Source organism: Protopterus annectens, chromosome 1.part2, assembly GCF_019279795.1.
Source record: "Protopterus annectens isolate FY-2018-M chromosome 1.part2, PAN1.0, whole genome shotgun sequence".
Classification (NCBI taxonomy): Eukaryota; Metazoa; Chordata; order Ceratodontiformes; family Protopteridae; genus Protopterus; species Protopterus annectens.
The window spans coordinates 1,166,537,898-1,166,551,512 of record NC_056727.1 but is presented as its reverse complement, the minus strand read 5'-3'; positions in this window follow the sequence as shown (position 1 = coordinate 1,166,551,512).

Here is a 13,615-nt window from a genome sequence, read left to right as displayed (position 1 = left end):
CATTCTTTTAACCTTCTATTCATTTTACCTATGTAAAACGCTGCACAGCATTGACACTGAGCTACATAAACCACAAACTTGGACTGACAAGTGTACTTCAATTTGATTTTAAAACTAATATTTTTAACTTCAATGTCTTGTCCTGTACTCATGTATTTACAATAGTTACACATTTGGCATTTGTACATGCCACACTTCCACTATGGGGTGTTTTTTTATGTTGTAATAATTACTTTAAATTAGTCCCCCTCTTGTAAATAATCCGGGGTTTGCTTTTGACCTTGTAAAAAAGGTGAGGATCTCTCCTAATTATTTCCCAATTTTTGTTCAAAATTTACATTATTTCCCTTGCATTACTACTATAGGGTGTTATTAAACTTAAATTCCATGCTTCTTTTTGTTGTAATTTTTTTGTTGTAATTGTTGTAAAGGATTGAGTCTGTAACTGGCTCAACCAAAGTAAGACAAACTAGCGGTTCATGTCTGTTGGAGTTTGTTATGGCTTTGGACAGTCCTTGTGGAACACCAACTATTCTTGACTTGACCCCACCACAACAGGATGGAGTGGGGTATTTGACACAGTTAATAGAACAATTATATCAACGTGTGAGCCAGTTACAGACTAGAGTGGATGCCATTCCTTCTGTTCCTGCCATTGATCAACCTTCTGCTTCTGCATTGGTAATTGGAGGTGGTAGGCATCCCGATACTAGCTCAGTACCTCCCCGTCTGAATTCACAAACCAGAAGTGTGATACCAACTGGAAGTGATGTCACACGAGCTGAACAATCGCACCAGAGGAGTAGTCCAGGTGGCAAAAGGGCGCCGAATGGCAGAGAACCTACAGGTTCAACAGCTTCAGCATCTGGTTCAACAATTCTACCTGTTTTTTCTAACAACCAGCCAGGTAGTGTCAATCTTACTAACAATATAATAACTGACAAATGGCTTAATATGAGAAATTCTACAGGATTTAATACCATGAAAGACTTGCCAACTTTTACTCAGTGGTTGGAAACGCGCCAATTCCTTTATTCCAATCACAACCCAACCAGTCAACACCTTTTGAAACAGAGGACTCAGGTAATATAGTTTCATTATTGCAAGACCTTGACAAAAATCTTTTCAAATATAAAAAACTTTCTTTAGAAGTTACTTACTTACGTCAATGTGTCAATGAAAACATAGTTCCCAAGGGCTTGTGTGTCCACCAATACCCTACGGGGTTAGAGCCAGGTTCATTGTTTCATAAAGAAATTACTGAGTTGTTTAACATTCAGGGACTTGCCCTGTTGAACTTGATGATTAAACATTATGAGACTTCTATTAATCTTTTACAACAAGAAGCTACTAGCTTAGATGCTGCTATTAAGGGTCATGTAAACTTTTCAAGATATGCTTTTGATTACAACAGAATTTTTGACAGTATAGACCAACAAATGATGACATTTAGAGAAATTAAAGTAAAAAAACTAGCTAGAGACCGTAAAGCATATGGTGAGGGGAATGCTTACCCCCCACCCCCAAGTTCACAAGTAGCAAAATCCAGCAATGCTGCTATGAATTTATTTTTGTGTAACACAACAAACAGAAATGAATTAAGACATGGTCCACCTGTCTCAAATGATAGTAGTGTACTTCCATCAGGTGAGGGACTATGTTACCTCAACAGACAATTGTGAACAATACATCAGCTAACGCCCAAAATTTTCATCATCAAGCCAATCAATACAATCTAAGATCAAAGAACAAGAAATCTCATTCCAGCAACAACTACAAAGGGAAGAATTGGAAATGCAGGAGATGATATCACCCCTTATTGTATCAGCTTCCCCGACAACTAATGCTGCAGATTTTGGACTAAGGAACATCTTTATGAATAATGATAAAGATTTTAAAATTTACAATTTTTCTGATGTTACTATAGATCAACCACTGGTGGAACTATTAGTCAAGGGATACACTTTTGTCCCCACAAGAAAAGCAGACTTAGTTAAAACTTTAATTGATTTAAAATTATTTGTGAGCAAACTCAATTTGTCTATGCTTTTTGTTGACAATATTATGGTTCGGTCTAGTGCATTACATCCTTCAAGTATTTTTTGTCCCCCTTTACACCCAACTTTACAATGTTTTGAACTCATTTGTGAGTTGGATTTATATAATGCTTTAGGGTTGGGTAGTATTCATAAGCAGAATAAAAGTAAGAATGTTTCATCTGTAAATGTTACTAGTGAACAACTGTATTTATTACAACTAATTCAAGAAGCCCCAGTCCGTATTATGGCCCCAGATAAGGGAGGGGGGCTTGTTGTTATGAATGTGGAGGACTATGTCAATAAAATGGACCAAATAGTCCGAAGTTCCACATATCAGTTGGTTTCACGTAATGAGTTAAATCAAGCATATAGTAAAATAAAGTCTCATTTATATGAAATTTAGAAACCAGGATAACTACTGACTTGTTTAGATATTTATCTATGCCTTCCCCAAGGATACCTGTTTTGTTTGGCATCCCTAAGTAACACAAAAATGTGAATAATCCACCTATGTGACCTTTGGTGGATGCTAGGGCAAGTATAACTTACCCTTGGGCAAAATGGGTAGACCAAACGTTGAAGAAGTATGTAACTCAAGAGAAATATATATGTAAATATTCTTGCTCGTTCTTGTCACAAATCAAGAATTTAGAATTCAATGCTGACTTCAATTTTCTAACAGTGGATGTGGTAGATTTATACTCTTCTATTCCCCATGTGGAAGGCATTGAACGAGTCAGTAGTTACCTGAGAGCTAAAGCAGTAGCCTCTGATGAGGTGGCCTTAATAGGGGAAATGCTTGACATAATCTTGACATAATCTTGTATAATAATTTCATTTTATGTAATGATAAGTTATATGTTCAAAAGACTGGTGTAGCTATGGGGTCACCCTGTGGGGCAAGTTATGCCAATTTGGTAATGGCCTCATGGGAACAAGAATTTATCTTTGGTAAACAAGAAGTGAAACAGTACATCCAGTTCTACACACGGTTTTTGGACGATATTTTTATCATTTTTGAAGGAAATAAGGAAGCAGCTAGTAAACTAGTAGATTATTTTAACAGCACTACAGATTTCCTTTCCTTTACTTATATATTTGAAACAACCAGGATTTCATACTTGGATGTGGATCTTAGTAAAGATATGGAAAGGAACGCATATGTAGCGAAAATTTATAGAAAGGCCACATATTCAAATTCTTTATTACATTTTAGCAGTGGCCATCCATGGCACCAAAAGAAATCAGTGGTGAAGGGTCAAATCGTGAGAGCTGCCCGTATGGTCATGTTGGACCAGGATTTCATGGATGAATGTAATAATTTGAGGTCAATGTTTGTTAGGAGAGTTACCCAGTGGTCTTTTTTGAGTGTCTACTGGAAGAAGTAAAATATAAGAGAGAACAGGAGTTGTATAAACCCATTTTGTCCATTGGTTTACAAAGTGTTATAATAAGTGACAGAGAATTACAACAAAAAGAAGTATGTAATTTAAGTTTAATAACACCCTATAGTAGTAATGCAAGGGAAATAATGTCAATTTTGAACAAAAATTGGGAAATAATTAGGAGAGATCCTCACCTTTCTTACAAGGTCAAAAGCAAACCCTGGATTATTTACAAGAGGGGGACTAATCTAAAGGAATTATTACAACATAAAATAACCACCCCACAGTGGAAGTGTGGCATGTACAAATGCCAAATGTGTAACTACTGTAAATACATAAGTACATAACAAGACATTGAAGTTAAAAATATTAGTTTTAAAATCAAATTGAAGTACACTTGTCAGTCCAAGTTTCTGGTTTATGTAGCTCAGTGTCAATGCTGTGTAGTGTTTTACATAGGTAAAATGGATAGAAGGTTAAAAGAACGAGTATACGAACATCTATATAAAATAAAGGCCCTTAACAGAGACAATGCACTGGCTAGACACATTATTTCTTATCCACAACATTTATTTTTGTTCAAAGCAATTGATTCAGTTGTTGATGATAGTCAGGGGGGGGCGCTTACACTTTTACTTGAGCAACTTGAGTTAAGTTGGCAAATACGCACTGGGGCAATGTTTTACCCGGGTTTGAATGAGACAATATCTTTAAACAGTAAATTGAAGTTGAAAAATCTTAAACGTTAATGTGTGCATGCATTTTTATAAAATGCGTTCATATTTGTGATATCTGACTTCATTTGACTTGGATATGTAAGTTTCTGACTTCTTAGTTAACCAAGTAATACCATATTTTGAGAGTCAACACAATAATTTGAGATATAGTATTGTTAGTATATGTATATTTGTATATATGTTTCTATCACCATAACAGGTAAAAATGCTGAAGGAAGGGAAGGGTTGAGGTGTTCTAAAACATTGTCAGTCATATTTGTTTTTAAAAAAAATGTTTTAAGTAGTAATAATGTGGATGTGCCTTTAAGACACAAGATTTTAATTAGAAGTGTCATGTGACAAAAAGGGTGTGCATATACTGCTTGTGTTGAAGTTTGTTCAGTTTCTGATGAAGTCTTGCCATATGTGCAAGACGAAAAGCGCTTCATTAAACTGAGAGAGAATTAAACTGAGAGAGAATTTGCTTTGGTGTTTCCAAGCTGTCTTTTTGTTTTTCGCTAGTTTGTCTTACTTTAGTTCCTGTCTGTTGGAGACTATACTTCAAGAGGATATTGTGAACACATGCCTGTTGAAATACTAATGGCCATAAACTCCAAGTAAATATATATGTAGTATCATTTCTATCAAGTAGACCCATGTACCTGGTAAGTAGCACATCAGTTGCAACAAGTGCTGCACATACTCAGGGGTGAAAGAACTGGGCACACAGACCTGGCCACACAGGTTTACACCTAATGTGCCTCAGATCACTATGCCTCTACAGTGGTATGGCAGGGATCATATGACATAGCTGAGGCCACAGTCACCAGTAAGTGACATACTCCTAACCTCCAAGTACCCTTCCCCCAGCATGCCAACATCTGAGTGCAATGGCCATTTGCTGATGTACCTTTCCAAGCAGTACTCACAATTGCACACAATAGTATGGTCCCTCACAAGGATACTTCATGTCTTCAGTATGTGTTCAATGGGGGATTGTCTGCAAAGAGTGTCATTGTTGCCTGTGGCATATAGACTACTTAGTGGTGATCTGTGCCTGTAATACACAGCAATATATGACCATGCTTGATTGTATATACTGCCTATCTCTGGAAAGCATACTAGATGAATGACTTATTGTAAGGACATTAACCTAGTGTATGGCGTTAGCACTACATGCTTGTGGGAGAGAGTTGTCTAGCAGACTGAAAAACAAACTTGGAACAGCACCATGCCTAATGACACACAGAGTACCTCAGTGCATGTCAGCACATTCCATCTATATAATTGGCTTGGTGACCATCATCTTAACACAAGCCATCTGCCCGTGTCCCTCTTGGATGGGAGCAATATGTGCTGATCCTGTAACTATGGTTATGAAAATGTCTATGATTGTGAGGGCTGTATGGCCATTATTCTAGTTCAGTTCAAACTTTCATAGCATGATGTGAAATGCTCTAACAGGCTCACACACTAATATGGCTACATTGAGGCTAGCACCATTTCCAATCACTGCATACAGGACACACCAAGGTACACACATAGTGCATGTTGGCTGTATGTGGATGTGAACTCTTACCTATGTAATGGTCCATACTATAGATCACAGTACTTGCTGTACACAGCACACCTCATGTCTGCTAGTAGTATCAGTTTAGGAAATATGATGCTTGATGACATAAGCAGGCCTTGTTGTGGTCAGTCCTTTGGGGGGCACATTAACTGCTACAATTCAAACACTGCAAAGCATTACTTCTGTCTAAGTTACCAAGGTTATCAAAGTCATGCCATATGGACACACACACACACACACACACACACACACACACACACACACACACACACACACACACACACACACACACACACATATGATGTGGGCTGGAATGACATTATAATGCCTACCTATCTAGTGTTATACATTACAGTTCACAGTACTTATTGCATGCACCACAGCTTAAGTTTGATATGACGGTGTCAGCTGGTAGTCTTAAGGTGGATGACATCATCAGGCCTTGTAGAAGAGGGCAGTTTGGAAGCCAGCACCAAGTTACAGACCCAAAAAGTGAATAACCATTGAAGATGGCTAGCCCATGAGAGCATGTCTGTTGCTTTGCAGGGGGATACACACACCAAGTAGACTGGCATGAGATTAGAACCCCTACCCATCTAGTCTTATACACTATAGCTCACAACCTTTATTGTATGCACCACAGCTTATGTCTATTACAACACTCTCAGCTGGTTGTCTTAAGGTGGATGACACTATCAGGCCTTGTAGAAGAGGGTAGTTTGGATGACAGAAGCAAGTTACAGGCCCAAAAAGTACATAACCATTGCAAGTGGATAGCCCATGTCCATTGTTTTGCAGGGGGATACACACACACACACACACACACACACACACACACACACACACACACACACACACACACACACACACACACACACACACACACATAAAATGGGCTGGAGTGAGATTAGCATCCCTACCTATCTAGTCTTATACACTATAGCTCACAGAGTTTATCACATGCACCACAGGTTAAGTCAATTGTGTATGTGATTGCAGGCACAGTACTTGTGGATTACATAAACTAGGTCTGTGTTGAACAGCATCTGTGGCCTGCAGAGTGATATTGCTTTATACTATCTGCATCTCAGCAGTGAGATAACTGTTTTTATCCTAGCTATGTGTGTACAGTTTCAAGTATGACCATATGTGGCTGCTTGCAGTTAGATGAGCAAACCTGTGGGCAGGAACAATGTGCCCTGTCCATGTGTGCATTGACAACATTATACATTATACTACCTGCTCACCTGTGTCTTTCTGCATGGTGACATCCAGCAGGCACAGGGGTCTGTAGGCTAGTGGATTATGTACTGTTGTACCCTTAGTTTAGATCCCTTGAGCAACAATATGGGTGTGTGATAGTGCAGATTTACTCACCATTTTTAGGGTATGTAGGACAATACAGACACCCACACACATATATTTGTACATAACAGGGCAGTATATGTAAATGTAACTGTGTGTGTGTATGTATTATGTAGATATATGGGGTAGTCTATGTATCATTTTAATATCTATAGCTATATATATATATATATATATATATATATATATATATATATATGTGTGTGTATATATCTATTTGATACTACATAACGATATATATTCTATGCATGTGAGGGAGAGATAGTGACAGGCTGATATGTATATATATATATATATATATATATATATATATATATATATATATATATATGTATGTATATAGACATAGAGAGGAATTTAATAAAGCCTGTATGGTCCTTTTTACCATGTAGGTATTGTGGTATGCTGCTTACACAAAAGTAAGCAGATTTTAGATTAATTAAACACAGCTGGGTGGTGACCACTCACGCATCAACATGGAAGTATCTGTGGCATACAAATCACCTCATAAGCAGATGAAGTCCATGAAAATGAGGTAGGTAGAGCAATCTATCAAACAGATCGACAGCCCTGCAAACCCCATGTGAGTGTCCATAGTGTACATGAAATATTCCATGTACAGGATTATAGGCAGACAACAGGGACCATACAAATGTAAGTAGCTGGACAGAAATTGTATAGCACATACAGATATGAGTAAAAATGTAAGGGAAAAAAAGTTAAAATAATTTTATTTTTTTAATAATATGGGTATGTTTGCATAGAACTCCACAGTGCACAAATGTAATTTTATGAAAAAATAAAAAAAGTGGAAAAACCCAAAGTAATATTATGTGACAGAAATGTGTTATAGGACCCTGTGTGGAGTATCTGCAATGGTGCATTGGTGCTGTTGCTAATGAGGTAGGGCCTGGAACTGTGTCATTTCTAGGTTGTGTGCATGAGTCCCTATGCAACTGAGGTGGGGTTACTGAGTAGCACAAATGGATATTCATGTCCGCAGATCCATGTTGGTGTCCACACAGGAGGTAGCTGACATCAAGGAATGGAGTATCCAAAGACTTGTAAGCTGACTGGAGCTCAGCCAATCCTGTTTGCTTTGTGCACTGTTGTGCTCAACAGGGGGTGCGTGTACACTAACTGTTAAGCCTTGTTTACCTTTGGGGGAGTGTTTCCATGTGTTTTTTGTGGCTATCCACAGTGCTGAGCGTGACCTTTCTGGGGTGTGTGTGCACTAGCTACTAAGCTTTGTTTACCTGTGGGGCACTTGTTTCCATGTGTTTATGAAGTGCGGTGCTGTGCTGAACAAGGAAGTCTGGGCAGTGTACATCATTTGCAAAGCTTTGCTTGTATGTGGGGCACAAGTTTGCACGGTGTGCCTCAGTGCTGAAACCCAATATCCATCAGTGCTGAAACCCAATGATATATCACTTACTTATAACCCCTGTTTAACTTAAACTAGGGCCATTAAATGATGTTAATGATGTACTAGGCAGGTGGAATGCATCATAGGTAGCCAATCACACCAGTCAGCACCTACAGCAGAACATTATAAAGGCTGCATACACCCTACAGTCTGATTTCTACCCACACTGTGCACCGCTGGAGTATAGACCTGGGAATTTTAACTGAAGGAATGCTAGGGGCTGCTGCAGGTCTGCTACATCTGTATGTGCTAGATGCTGAGGTCAGTGCTAATGTTGCTGACAATAGGCCTAGACTGAGAAGGAAAAGAGTGTTCGGGCCCAGCGTAACCTTCCAGGAACTATATGAGCTGGAGATTGCAGAGTACTACAGGGTGGACAGGGATATACAAGGACTCACTGAGCTCTGTCACCTTCAACTCAGACCCAAAGCCAAGAGAGGGGATCCCATCCCAGTGAACACAAAGCTATGTGTAGCTGTTAGACTACCACCTACAGGTATTTTCCAAAGACCAACTGGGGATATGATTGGAGTCTTGCAGGCATCAGCATCCAGGGTACTTCACCAGTTCCTGGATGTCATGCTAACACATGGCAGTGAGCACATATCTTTTACCATTACTTCTGAGGTGATGAGGTGTGGGCCAGCAATATGCAACACTTCTACCATGTAGCACACTACCCTGTGGTACTGGGTGCCATAGATTGCACTCATGTACACATCAAGGCACCACCCAGTGAGGAGGGTAGAATCTATGTCACCTGCAAGGGGTACCACTCCATCAACTGCCAGATCATGTGCATTGCCCAGGGCATTATCATGAATGTGTGTGCTGGCAGCCCTGGCAGTTATCATGATGTCCATATCTGGCATGCGTCACAGCTGTACCAGATGTTTGCTAGGTGGACATCCCACATGGCCATTTACTGGGGGATGCTGGCTATGCACTGGTACTGTGGATAATGACATCCATCAGAAATGCACACACACCCATGGACAAATGCCATAATGAGGCATATGCACAATTTAGCAAAATCATAGAGCGTATGTTTGGGCTGCTAAAGTCATTATTCCAGTGCCTCGAAGTATCTGGCAGTATTCTCCAGCCACATGTCCACAGATGTTCACAGTATGTGCCATACTACACAATATGATCCTGTGGAAACAGTTGCAGCAGTATCAGCAAAGGGAAGGGATACACTGCCCCCACCAATGCCTAGGTCACCACAGCCATGCTCACAAGCACTCAAAGGAGGAATCCCCTGATGATGTGCCTGTAGGCAGATGTAAGAGTGCCCGGTATGCCGTGGCTTTGGCTAAGAAACAATGCATAGCACATGCACTGACATCCTATGACCATAGGGACTGACACCTTCCTCTGACTCACATACTTATAGTAAAATTGATGTTAGCCAGCCCACACAACCTGTACCAAACTAGGTATTGTCTATGTACTGCATGCATCAGACAGAGTGAACTCTGACCTCCAGTTCTGTTAACTGCCTCATTTGCAAGGTAAGTCACTCACCTACACACTACTTGTAAGGAGTACTAGAATATGGTGGCATATGTATGGACCTTCCGCATGTATGCAAGGGAATATAGTGGGCTATTTTGAGAGATGTAACATCCACATGGGACTACAGGTGCCCAGTCCAATAGTATGGGTTCTCTAATATTCACTAGGCCTCATGACTGGAATATTCACTACATCATTCAAGGGAAATGTTAAACAGTGATGCCACATGATATTTGCACTACTACTTATGCCAGCAGACCATGTGTCGGTCGTCCCCCACCCCCAACACATCAGTGTTCTCATACAACTGGTGTGACAGTAAGTCAGCAATGATATATCAGCAGATCAGGCAATCTCAGGGCTGTGACATAGAACCTGAGCACACATTGTATGTCTCATGTAATGCAGATATAACAACGTACATATGTATGCTGTTGATAGTGTGATGAATGACACATCTCTGTCTGGCAGCCTGTGTGGCTCAGTGGGTTAGGGAGTTGCATTAGTACAGAATATCTGCAGGATATAAAGTCCAACACTCAAATGTCTGTCTGTAGTTAGCACAATTCAGTGACTTTAATAAAAAATACTTTACCAGAACACCAGAAATGTATGAGAAACAGACCAGACATATGAGGCAAAATGCTGGACAATCTGTGAAAACATGTACTGTTGAAAGGTATGCAGACTGTCACTCTGTGTGTGGTGTAACATTATGTACCTCAGCCACATATTAAGTACAGCATACACCTGGGAAATGTTGTTAACAATTTGAGGGAAGTGCAGAACTGCAGAAACAGGTGCAGCTGGCAATGTCCGAATCATATATATATATATATATATATATATATATATATATATATATATATATAGCTATATATATTACAATGCAACATAGACTCTCCACATATATCTACATAACACATATACATATCATACACACACAGCAACATTTATAGAGACATCCTTGTTACAGACATATATGGAGATGTATGTATTGTCCCACATACCCTAGGAATGGTGAGGAAATCCATACTCACACATCTATACAGTTGTTCAAAGGAACCAAATTAAAGATGCAACAGTACATAATCCACTCACCTACAGAGTCCTGTGCCTGATGGATGTCACCATGTAGACAGACACAGGTGAGCAGGTGGTGTAATGTATAAAGTTTTCAATGCACACATGGACAGAGCACAATGGCCCTGGCCACATGTTTGCCTATCTAACCACAATCAGCTACATATGGCCATACTGGTAACTGTACACACATAGCAGGGATAATAACAGTTATGCCAGTCCTAAGACACTAGATACAGATAACAGTACAAAGCAATATCACTGTGCAGGACACACATGCTGTTCAACACAATCCTAGTTTGTGTAGTCCACAAGTACTGTGGCTGCAATCACATGCTATCTACCTTCAATGATTATGCACTTTTTTCCAAAAAGGAAAAAAACTAAGGGTAATGCTGCTCAATGCCAGAAGTCTCAATCTCAAGATGCACGCACTCGAGGCCCTTCTCAATATGGAGAACATCGATGTCTGTGCTGTGACAGAAACCTGGTTCAAGGCTCCTGAGAGCACCCCAGCACTAACAGGTTTCACCTCATATCATACGTTCCGGCCCCAAAATCCGGACAACACCAAGAAAGGAGGGGGGGTGTCCATATTCATAAAGGACACCCACACCTCAAGGTTGGTGGCAACGCACGATGCATCGGAGACCATCCAGGTGCAATTAACCATATGCAAGACTGCTCTGCAATTTGTAGCATGTTACAGGCCACCCTCTCAAACTCAGGAACCTCACATGGCCTTCCTGAAAACATTGGAGAGGATAAATGTATCTCCAAACACCATCATACTAGGTGACTTCAACTACCCTAATATAGACTGGGAACACTACTCAAGCCCGAACACTCTAACCCAAAGATTCCTGGAGTTCATAAACTCAAATGCCATGGAACAACTAGTCACCATCCCCACAAGAGGTGAAAACATACTTGATCTCATCATCACGAACATGGGATCAAAATGTTCAACACGGAAGTATACCCCTCACTGGTGAGATCAGATCATAAACTAATCTCGCTGGAGGTCCTCATCCCACCCCCACCTGAAACAAAGACCACAGTGAAAAACTTCTCAAAAGCCGATTTCACACTTCTAAAACTAGTGTGGTCTCCTTTAAGGCCCCTGAGCCAGTGGTAAACATTACTCAAACCGCTGAATCACTTACAAATGCCTTCTACCAGCACCTACAGGACTGCATGGATCAGGCAATCCCAAACAAAACTAAGACTCTCTGTACCAAAGGCAAGCGTCCAGTCTGGTTGACCCCAGCCATAAACAAGCTCTACAACAAAAGGAGAAAGCTACTACAAGATAGAGCAAAATCCTTGAAAGGTAAGACACCTTTGATCATTATAAGTAAAAAACTAAGAGCTCTCATAAAATCATCCAAGGCAAATTTTGAGAGAAAAATCGCCAAGGACTCTAAAGACAATCATAAGGCCTTCTTTAGCTATGTTAGAAACCTAGGAGGAAACTCCCAGATATGCTCAGAATTAGTTCAAAATGATGTGAAAATTACTGAACCTACACACATTGCTAACATACTGGCTGACAGGTTCAGTGCAAACTTCTCCCCGGCCCTGCCCCCAAAAGGAGAGATATCTATTCTAGAGGATTGTAGCCCCCAAACATCTCCAACGCCCAGGTGAGAACTGCCCTCACTAAGGCAAAAACACAGCATCCATGGGACCGGATGGTGTCCCCGGCTGTGTGCTTCATGAACTCAACGAGGAATTAAACCCACAGTTAGGACAGCTGTTTAATCTTAGCCTCACCTCAGGATACGTACCCAAGGAGTGGCGCACGGCGACTGTGGTCCCACTTCATAAGGCGGTGCCTCCACAGACCCTGGAAATTACCGCCCATTAGCTTGACAAGCCTTATCTGCAAAGCCATGGAGAGGATCATAATGGAACTCATAAATAAAGACATAGGGAACTTGCAGACTTTGGATCCAACCCAGTTTGGCTTTGTCAAAGGCAGATCCTGCCTCTTAAACTTGGTTGACTTTTTCGAGACAGTCACCAAGGCCATTGATGAGGAAAGGCAGTCCATACAGCTTACCTCGACCTGGCAAAGGCCTTGACACAATACCCCACTCAGGTATCATCGAAAAACTCATCAGCTTGAATGTAAACCCATACATCACAAGATGGGTTGCAAACTGGCTAAGCGACAGAACCCACAGGGTCAGAGTTGCTGGAGCCATGTCAGACTCAAAGCCTGTCACAAGTGGTGTCCCACAGGGCTCAGTCCTGGGTCCACTCTTGTTCGGCATCTACTTTTCTGAAGTACAAGCAAACACAGGAGGGTTATGGCTGACAAAGTTTGCAGATGACTGCAAACTGGGCCATAGTCGAAAACACATCTGACACAGATATCCTCCAGAAGGGCCTCACAGAAGCGGATAACTGGTGCCAGAGCCATGGCCTGAAGTTAAGCCAAAAATGCATAGTCATACCCTTCGGGAAAAACAAGGTTACCCCTAGCTACCATATAGGTGACAATC